General features: G+C 42.5%; 1 pseudogene; it reads right to left on the bottom strand.

Annotated features, from left to right (window-relative positions):
- Positions 1-6,100: 6,100 nt before the first annotated feature.
- Positions 6,101-9,425, bottom strand: LOC148135283 (immunoglobulin kappa light chain-like; annotated as a pseudogene).
- Between the last annotated feature and the right edge of the window lie 296 nt (positions 9,426-9,721).

The following is a 9,721-nucleotide window of genomic DNA, read 5'->3' as shown; positions in this document are numbered from 1 at the left end:
GAGAGATTTTTCATTTTGCTTCATAGATTAGGTAGGCTATGTACCATTAGAGTCAAAGAGTCGTGGAGATGTACAGCATGGAAACAGAACCTTCGGTCCAACCCGTCCATGCCGACCAGATATCCCAACCCAATCTAGTCCCATCTGCCAGCACCCGGCCCATATCCCTCCAAACCCTTCCTATTCATATACCCATCCAAATGCCTCTTAAACGTTGCAATTGTACCAGCCTCCACCACATCCTCTGGCAGCTCATTCCATACACGTACCACCCTCTGCATGAAAAAACTGTCCCTTAGGTCTCTTTTATATCTTTCCCCTCTCACCCTAAACCTATGCCCTCTAGTTCTGGACTCCCCAACCCCAGAGAAAAGACTTTGCCTATTTATCCTATCCATGCCCCTCATAATTTTGTAAACCTCTATAAGGTCACCCCTCAGCCTCCAACACTCCAGGGAAAACAGCCCCAGCTGTTCAGTGTCTCCCTGTAGCTCAGTTCCTCCAACCCTGGCAACATCCTTGTAAATCTTTTCTGAACCCTTTTAAGTTTCACAACATCTTTCCGATAGGAAGGAGACCAGAATTGCACGCAATATTCCAACAGTGGCCTAACCAATGTCCTGTACAGCCGCAACATGACCTCCCAACTCCTGTACTCAATACTCTGACCAATAAAAGAGAGCATACCAAACGCCTTCTTCACTATCCTATCTACCTGCGACTCCACTTTCAAGGAGCTATGAATCTGCACTCCAAGGTCTCTTTGTGCAGCAACACTCCTTAGGACTTTACCATTAAGTGGATAAGTTCTGCTAAGATTTGCTTTCCCAAAATGCAGCACCTCGCATTTATCTGAATTAAACTCCATCTGTCACTTCTCAGCCCATTGGCCCATCTGGTCAAGATCTTGTTGTAATCTGAGGTAATCCTCTTCGCTGTCCACTACACCTCCAATTTTGGTGTCATCTGCAAAATTACTAACTGTACCTCTTATGCTCGCATCCAAATCATTTATGTAAATGACAAAAAGTAGAGGGCCCAGCACCGATCCTTGTGGCACTCCACAGGTCACAGGTCTCCAGTCTGAAAAACAACCCTCCACCACCACCTTCTACCTTTGAGCCAGTTCTGTATCCAAATGGCTAGTTCTCCCTGTATTCCATGAGAACTAACCTTGCTAATCAGTCTCCTATGGCGAACCTTGTCGAACGCCTTACTGAAGTCCATATAGATCACATCTACTGCTCTGCCCTCATCAATCTTCTTTGTTACTTCATCAAAAAACTCAATCAAGTTTGCGAGACATGATTTCCCACACACAAAGCCATGTTGACTATCCCGAATCAGTCCTTGCCTTTCCAAATACATGTACATCCTGTCCCTCAGGATTCCCTCCAACAACTTGCCCACCACCGAGGTCATTTTGGAAATAAATTATCAAAGTGGGTAAAGGAGCAGATTTATGTGGCATAACAATGCACAAGTTGTTTAAAACTGAGTGGTGGCAGTTTAGGAAAAGGTGAGGTGCAACGAGACCTGGGTGTCATGGTAGAATAGTTGCTTAAGTTTAGCATGCACGTGCAGCAGGCAGTAAGGAAAGCTAATGGAATGCTGACCTTCATAGGGAGAGGATTTGATCATCGGAGTAGGGAGATGCTGCTGCAGTCATACAGGGCCTTGGTGACGCCACACCTTGAGTATTGTATGCAGTTTTGTCTCCTAGTCTGAGGAAGACATTCTTGCTATTGAGGGGGTCCAACAAAAGTTCACCAGACTGATTCCTGGGATGGCAGGACTGACGTATGAAGAAAGATCGGATCAACTGAGCTTGTACTCGCTGGAAGAATGAGGAGGGATGATGCTGTCATAGAAACATATGAAATCCTAATGGGACTGGACAGACGAGATGCAGGAAGAACATTCCCCATGTTGGGAAGTTCAGAACCAGGGGCCACAGTCTAAGCAATAAAGGGGCAAGCCATTCAGGACTGAGATGAGGGAGAATTCCTTCACCCAGGGAGCTGAGAACCTGTGGAACTTTCTCCCACAGGAAGCTATTGGGGCCAGTTTATTAGATATACTCAAGAGGGAGCTGGACGTGGCCCTGGCGGTTAAAGTGATCAAGGAGGATGGGGAGAGGGTGGGAGTGGGATACTGAGATTGCATGATCAGCCATTGTAGTATTGAATGGTGGTTCAGGCTCGAAGAGCCGAATGTCCTACTCTTGCATCTATTTTACATGTTTCTATATTTCTATATTTGATTATGATCATGGCTGATCCTCTATCTCAATGTTATTTTCCCACTTACTCTCGCCCCCACTCTTGGTACATTCAAAACCCCCACAAAAAATAAGGGGTTATCTCATAAATAATAAATATAAAAATAAATCCTCCCTGTATTTAGTTTGCCTGACATGTCAGAATTTGACATGTTTCAATCAGGTCTTCCATTCATCTCAGTCCGATGGAAAAAGTGAGGACTGCAGATGCTGGAGATCAGAGCTGAAAAATGTGTTGCTGGAAAAGCGCAGCAGGTCAGGCAGCATCCAAGGAGGTCCTTTGATGCTGCCTGACCTGCTGCGCTTTTCCAGCAACACATTTTTCATCTCAGTCCGATGGTTAACATAAGCCATTTCAAATCAATTGCTCTTCATCCAATAGTCCTCCCGTTCCTGTTACAGTAGTGACCTCCCTTGTGCAGAGAGATCAAAACATCCCACAATGCTCTAGGTATAGACTTAGCAAGGCCCTGTATAACTGTGGTAAGGTTTCACTGTTTCTGAGCTCAAAGCTTCTTGAAATGAGGGTCAGTATACCATTTGGCTTCGTACTTGCCTGATGCACCTGCCTGTCTTCTTTCATTGACTGGTACACAGGATACCCAGATCCATTTGTACGTTCATATTTCCCAAAATGCCACCAGTTAGATAATACTGTTCCTTCCTGTTTTTCACACTCATGTGTATAACCACATTTAACCAAGGTTTACCGGGTCTGCCATGCTCACTCAACTCGTCTAAATCACCTTGAAACCTCCTTGCATCCTTTCCACAGCTCACAATCCCACCTAGTTTTGTGCCATCAGACAACTTGGAAACATTGCCTTTGGTTTCCCCCCATCCGGGTCATTTATATATGTCGTCAATAGCTCAGGCCCTAACATTGATCTCTGTGGAACACCATAAATCACGGCCCACCACCAGATAAGATACCATTCATTCCAACTCTGTTTCGAGTCTGTCACCAATTCTCGATCCATGCAAGCATTTTACCCACATGCTTTAATTTTGGCCAGTAGCCTTTTATAAGAAGGGCATTAGAAGCAATGAAAAGAACGGATCGGAAAGAACGGATCTACCTGCAAGGCAGACCGAATCTACAAAACTACAAGTGGCCGGTGGTTTTACAGTGAGGAAGAAGGTCTTAGGTTTTACAGGATTATATAACTGGATTGGTCAGATGGGTAGATCAGTTGCAGATAGAATTTTATCCTGGGAAATGTGGGGTGATGCACTTTGGAAGGCAAGGGAGACAAGAGAAGGGAGTACTCAGTGAATAGCAAGGAAACACTGAGGAATTGAGGAATCTTGTGGTGCTTGACCACGGATCCCTGAAGGCTGCTGGACAGGTTAATGTGATAGTTAAGGAGTCATATAGGATGCTTGCCCTTATCAATCGAAGCATATATTATCATAGCATCCCTATAATGTCGAAACAGGCCCTTCAGCCCAACAAGTCCACACTGACCCTCTGAAAAGAACCCACCCAGTCCCATTCCCCGAACCTATTACTCTATATTTACCCTAACCTACACATCCCTGAACAATATAAGCCATTTAATATTATCAATTCACTTAATCTGCATATCTTGGGAGGAAACTGAAGCACCCGGAGGAAACCCACACAGAGGTAGTGAAAATGGCAAACTCCACACAGACAGTCACCGAGGCTGGACTCAAACCCAGGTCACTGGTACTGTGAGGCAGCAGTGCTAACCACTGAGCCATCATGTAAGAGGGAGCAGTTGGAGCTGCCCAGGGGTTGAATTAGACCTCAACTCGTGTACTATGCCCTGTTCTGGTCACAGCGCTATAGGAAGGATGTGATTGCACTGGAGGAGGTGCAGAGGAGATTCACCTGGGTGTTACCCGAGAGAGTTGTGGAGAGAGGCTGGTTTAATTTGGGTCACTTTCTTTGGAGCAAAAAAGGTTAAGCAGAGACTATATAAAGGTGTATACGATTATGAGGGGGATGGCAGGGAGAATGGAAAGCAGCACACCCTTTTAGTTGATAGATTGATTCAATTTCAGGATTTGAGGATAAATGCATTTCACCCAGAGGGTGGTGAAGGTCTGGAATGCACTGCATGGAGGATAGTTGAGGCTGGTGACTTACTCCTTTTAAAAACTACTTGGATGAGTATTTGAAATGTCACACCATTCAAATCTATGGGCCAAGTGCTGCAAAGTGGGACTGGTCAAGATTTAATGTAGCTTTAGTGGTAAAGACTTGATGGGCCAAAGAGCCTCTTCTGTACTGTGTGATCCTATCGTGCCAGTATTATTGCCTCGCTACTATATCCAAAATCAATTACTTCTCAAACAGTGCTTAGTATGGTATATGAATAGCTATGCTTCAAGGAGGAGTGGAAACGGTGTGCAATTAGCATGGTTATTCCTTAAACACATGTGGGAGAAAGGGACATGAGAACAGGAGCACCAGCTTAAGGTATTATTAATATATAGTTAGGGAAGGGTTTACGAGAAGTAGGAGCACTACCATTTACCTGTTGGGTTTAATTGAAACACAGGCTCAATGAGGAAAGTTATGGATTGGAAATGGACCTTGTATTTTCCAATCTAATTTGTAAAATTCAAGCCAGTAGCTTAATAATCAACGATTCAAAACTTTTCTAATGAAACAAATGCAGTTACGTATTCTGAAAACTAACCTACTCGAGATAGTGGACAGTGAAGTAGGTTACCTCAGAGTACAACAGGACCATGATCTAATGGGCCGACTAGTGGCAGATGGAGTTTAATTTAGATAAATGTGAAGTGCTGCTCTTTGGAAAGGCAAATCAGGGCAAGACTTATACACTTAATGGTAAGGTCCTGGGGAGTGTTGCTGAACAAAGAGACCTTAAGTCCAGGTTCATAGTTCATTTGGTCGCAGGTAGACAGGTTAGCAAATAAGGCATTTGGCATGCTTGCCTTTATTTGTTAGTGCATTGAGTATATGAGTTGGGAGGTCATGGTCCTGTACAGGACATTGGTGAAGCCACTTATGGAATACTGTGTGCAATTCTGGTCTCCCTCATATCAGAAGGATGTTGTGAAACTTGAAAGGGTTCAGAAAAACATTTACAAGGATGTTGGAGGATTTGAGCTAGAGGGAGTGGCTGAATAGGCTGGAGCACTGGAGGCTGAGGGATGACCTTACAAAAGTTTATAAAATCATGAGGGGCATGGATAGGATAAATAGTCAAGGTCTTTTCTTTAGGATAGGGGAATCCAAAACTGGAGGGTATAAGGTTTAAGGTGGGAAGGGAAAGATTGAAAAGGGACTTAAGGCGTAACATTTTTCACACAGCATGTGATACATGAATGGAAGTGGTGGAGGCTGGTAAAATTACAACATTTAAAGGGCATCTGGATGGGTATGGGATTAGGAAGCATGTAGAGGAATGTAGGCCAAATGGTGGCAAATGGGGCTGGATTAATTTAGGATATCTGGTCAGCGTGGATGAAGTGGAGCAAAGGGTCTGTTTCTGTGCTGTGCATGTCCACGACTCTATGCTTTTATATGAAAGTTAGAGACAAAACAACTACAAATGCTGGAACCTAAAGTAGATAAGCAGGATGCTGAAAAAACACAGCAAGCCCAGGCAGCATTGAGTAGTGCAGAAGTCAACGTTTCGGGTATAACCCTTCTTCAGGACAGAAGGAGGGTTACATCTGAAACATTGACTTCTCCAGCTCTGTATGCAAGTGGCGGATGACCAGGTAATTTGTCATGGATGCAAATAAAATGAGCCACTTTGATGAATAAAGACTCAAACATTAGAAGGCAGTAAACATTAGAATTAAAAGCTGTGTTCAATATTTACCTCTCGGATTGGAGATACTTTCACTGAGAAGAATTGTAGTTGAGTTGATTTGAACTGAGCAATTATAGGCAGCACCATCGTACCAAGCTTCAGCTGGGACCCGGATATGATTTCTGATACTGTATTTGCCAGCAGAGTCCACCATTCCAGAATCTGCCCAACGTTTGTCACCCAATGTCAAAACGTTCCAGCGGACGGAGAGGCTATCAGAGAGCATGTTGCTCACCAAACACACCAATGGGACAGTTTCCATGGAAAACATTTCATCCAGAGGTGGATATAGGAGAAGTATGGTGGGGGAACCTGATGAGTGTAGTAGGTGAGAAGCAATTACTGTTCAACATTCCTAGTCGTTCATGGCAAAGTGAATAAATCAGTCTTAACTCTTACCTGTTATGAATAACTTGGATCCATTGCCGAACATGAAAGGCCTTGTGGGAAATTTCCTTCAGCGCAGTAATACAGAGCCGAATTATTTCTCTGGATATCCTTAATCACAAGAGTGTAAGTCGTCGATTTGTTGTTAACTTGTCCAGAAAACATTCCATCTGGAGGGAGGTGCTTGCTCACAGTGTAAACATTGTGCAGTTGATGCCCTTGGTGCTGTTGGTACCAGTAGACAGCTCCACTCGCCAATCTGTCAATGTGGCAATGCAGCTTAGCGGTATCAGTAACACTCAAGGCTGGCGGTGACTGCCAGGGCACTACCTGAGAGGCAATAACTGAGCAAACAGGACATAGCACAATCAGTAATTTCATGACCAAACAAAACTGAGAGAAGGAAGGGGGAAAGAAAGAGATAAAGAAGGAAATGCAGACGGAAAGAAAGGATACAAATAAAGAAGGAATGAAGAGAGGAAGAGACTGAGGGAAAAAAGAAAAGGTTAAGAAAGAATGATATAAGGAAAGAAATAAACAACGAGAGAAACAATGAAAGAGCGAATGAAGGAGAAAAAGAAATAAAGTGGGAAAGAAAAAAAGAAAGATAGAAAGAAATATGTAGAGAATAAGTCACTGCACAGCCAATTAAATCAATCTTGACGTGCAGTCATAATTCATGAAGGCATAGAGTGACACATTGTGGAAACAGACCCCAGATCATAATCCCTAACTAAACTAGTCCCACCTGTCTGCACTTGGCCCTTATTCCTCCAAACGTTTCTTCTTCAAATGTCTGTTAAACGTTATAACTCTACCCCCATTCACCACATGGAAGTGCATTCCATACACGGACTACTCTCTGTGTAAAATCATTACCCCCGTGTCTTCTTCGAATCTTTCTCCACTCAGTTTAAAAATATGTCTCCTTGTCTTGAAATCTCCCATCTTAGAGAAAAGACACCTGCCATTCGTCTAATATACACCCCTCATGATTTTATAGACCTCTATAAGGTCACACCTCAACCTCCTATGCAGCCAACCTATCCAGCCTCTCCTTATAACTCAAACCCGCTATTCCTGGCAACGTCCTGGTAAATCTCTTCTGAACCCTCTCCAGTTTAATAATATCCTATCAGATCTGGACGCAGTACTGCGGAAAACGCTTCTCCAATGTCCTGTACGACCTCAATGTAATGACTCAACTCTTATACTCAAAAGGTGTAGCAATGATGGTAAATGCACTAAATGTCTTCTTAACCACCCTATCTATATGTGATTCAAACTTCAAAGAATTATGTGCCTGAACCTCTAGGTCTATCTGTTTTGCAACACTACCCAAGGCTCTTTTTTAAATTATATACTTCCTGTCTTTGTTTGTTGTATCAAAATGCAAAACTTCGCATTTATCCAAATTAAATTCCACCTGCCATTCTTCAGACAATTGACCAAATTGATGTAGATCTCTTTGTAATCTTAATAACTCTCTTCACTTGTCACAATACCATTACACTTTGTGTCATCCACAAGCATACTGATCACACCTTCTATATTCTCATCTAAATCATTTATATAAATGACAAACATAAGTGGACTCAGAGGCCTCCAGTCCAAAAAAATAACCCCCCACCATCACTTTCTGTCTCCTGCTCTTCAGCCAATTTTGTATCCAAATTGACAAGCTCACCCTGAATCCAATATGATCTAACTTTAAATTAGTCTACCATATAGAACCTTGCCAAAGGCTTTACTAACGTCCAAGTTAACAATGTCTACTGCTCATTAATTTTCTTGGTTACCTCCTGAAAGAACTCAGTGTCAAAAAGTGTGGCGCCGGAAAAGCACAGCCAGTCAGGCAGCATCCGAGGAGCAGGAGAGTCGATGTTTCGAACGTAAAGCCAATCCTAATGAAGGGCTTATGCTTGAAGTTTTGACCCTCCTGCTCCCCGGATGCTGCCTGCCTGACTGGCTGTGCTTTTCCAGCACTATGCGTTTCGACTCTGAACTCCAGCATCTGCAGTCCTCATTTTCTCTTGAAAGAAATCAATCAAGTTTGTGAGACATGATTTCCCTCACACCAAACCATGCTGACTATCCCTAATCAATGCACATACTGTGAATCCTATCCTCCAAAATCAACTCTAACAACTTAATCACCAAGAAGTCAGACTCACAGGTCTACAGTTCCCCGGCTTTTCCTTACATTTCTTCTTCAACAAAAAAAAACACAGCATTAGCTACTCATCCAGCACATTATCTGTGGTTATCGATGATACAAATATTTCTGCAAGGGGCCCTGCAATTTCTTCCCTAATTTCCCACAAAGTGCGGAGGTATACTAAATCAGGTCCTGGAGATTTTTCACCTTTATATTTTCAAAGAACTCCAGCACTTACTTTTGTGTAATGTGAACTGTTTTTCAAAATATCAATATTTACTCCATTTCTCTCTCTTAAGTAAAGCTGATGCAAAATGTTCATTTAATGTCTCCCCCGTCTCATGGGGGTTCAACACAAAGAGGACCTCTTTGATCTTTAAGGGGCCCTATTCTTTCTCGAGATATTCTCATGCTCTTAATGTTCTGATAGAATCTATTTGAATTATCCTTAATCTTATTTTCCAAGGCTATCTCATAACATCTCTCTGCCTTTCTGATCTCCCTCTTAAGAATCCCTACATTCTTCATACTGTTCAAAAGATTCATTTGAACCCAGCTGTCCATATTTATGATTTTAGAAATTCTTGACTAGAACCTCAATATCTTTATTCATCCATTGTTTTCTAAGCCTACAAGTCTTACCTTTCGCTCTAACAGCAAAATAATGACTCTGAACTCTCCTTATGGCGTTTTTGTAACCACCCCCAATGATCACACGTTCCTTAATTTGCAAACAGTTTACTTCAATCAGTTTTTGAAAGTTCTTGTCGCACGACATTAAAAATTGCCTTACTCCAAATGAAAATTTTAGTTTTTTATGGAAGTCTTATCTCTTTCCATAACAATTTTAAAACAAATAGAACTATGATCACGAGACCCAAATTGTTTCCCTACTATAACTTCAGTCACTTGCCCTGTCTGATCACCCAAGAGAAAGTCAAGTTTTAGATTAGGTTAGAATCCCTAGAGTGTGGAAACAGACCTTTCTGCCCAACAAGTCCACACTGACCCATTCTCCTACTATTTTGCTCCTTCTGTTGTAAGAACATTTACATATTGATAACGAACATTTTT

Source organism: Chiloscyllium plagiosum, unplaced genomic scaffold (genome assembly GCF_037043375.1).
Source record: "Chiloscyllium plagiosum isolate Xiang-an unplaced genomic scaffold, Cpla_swu_hap1 HiC_scaffold_50, whole genome shotgun sequence".
Classification (NCBI taxonomy): Eukaryota; Metazoa; Chordata; class Chondrichthyes; order Orectolobiformes; family Hemiscylliidae; genus Chiloscyllium; species Chiloscyllium plagiosum.
Note: the sequence above shows the minus strand (reverse complement) of the source record. Positions and strands in the feature narration are given on the sequence as shown.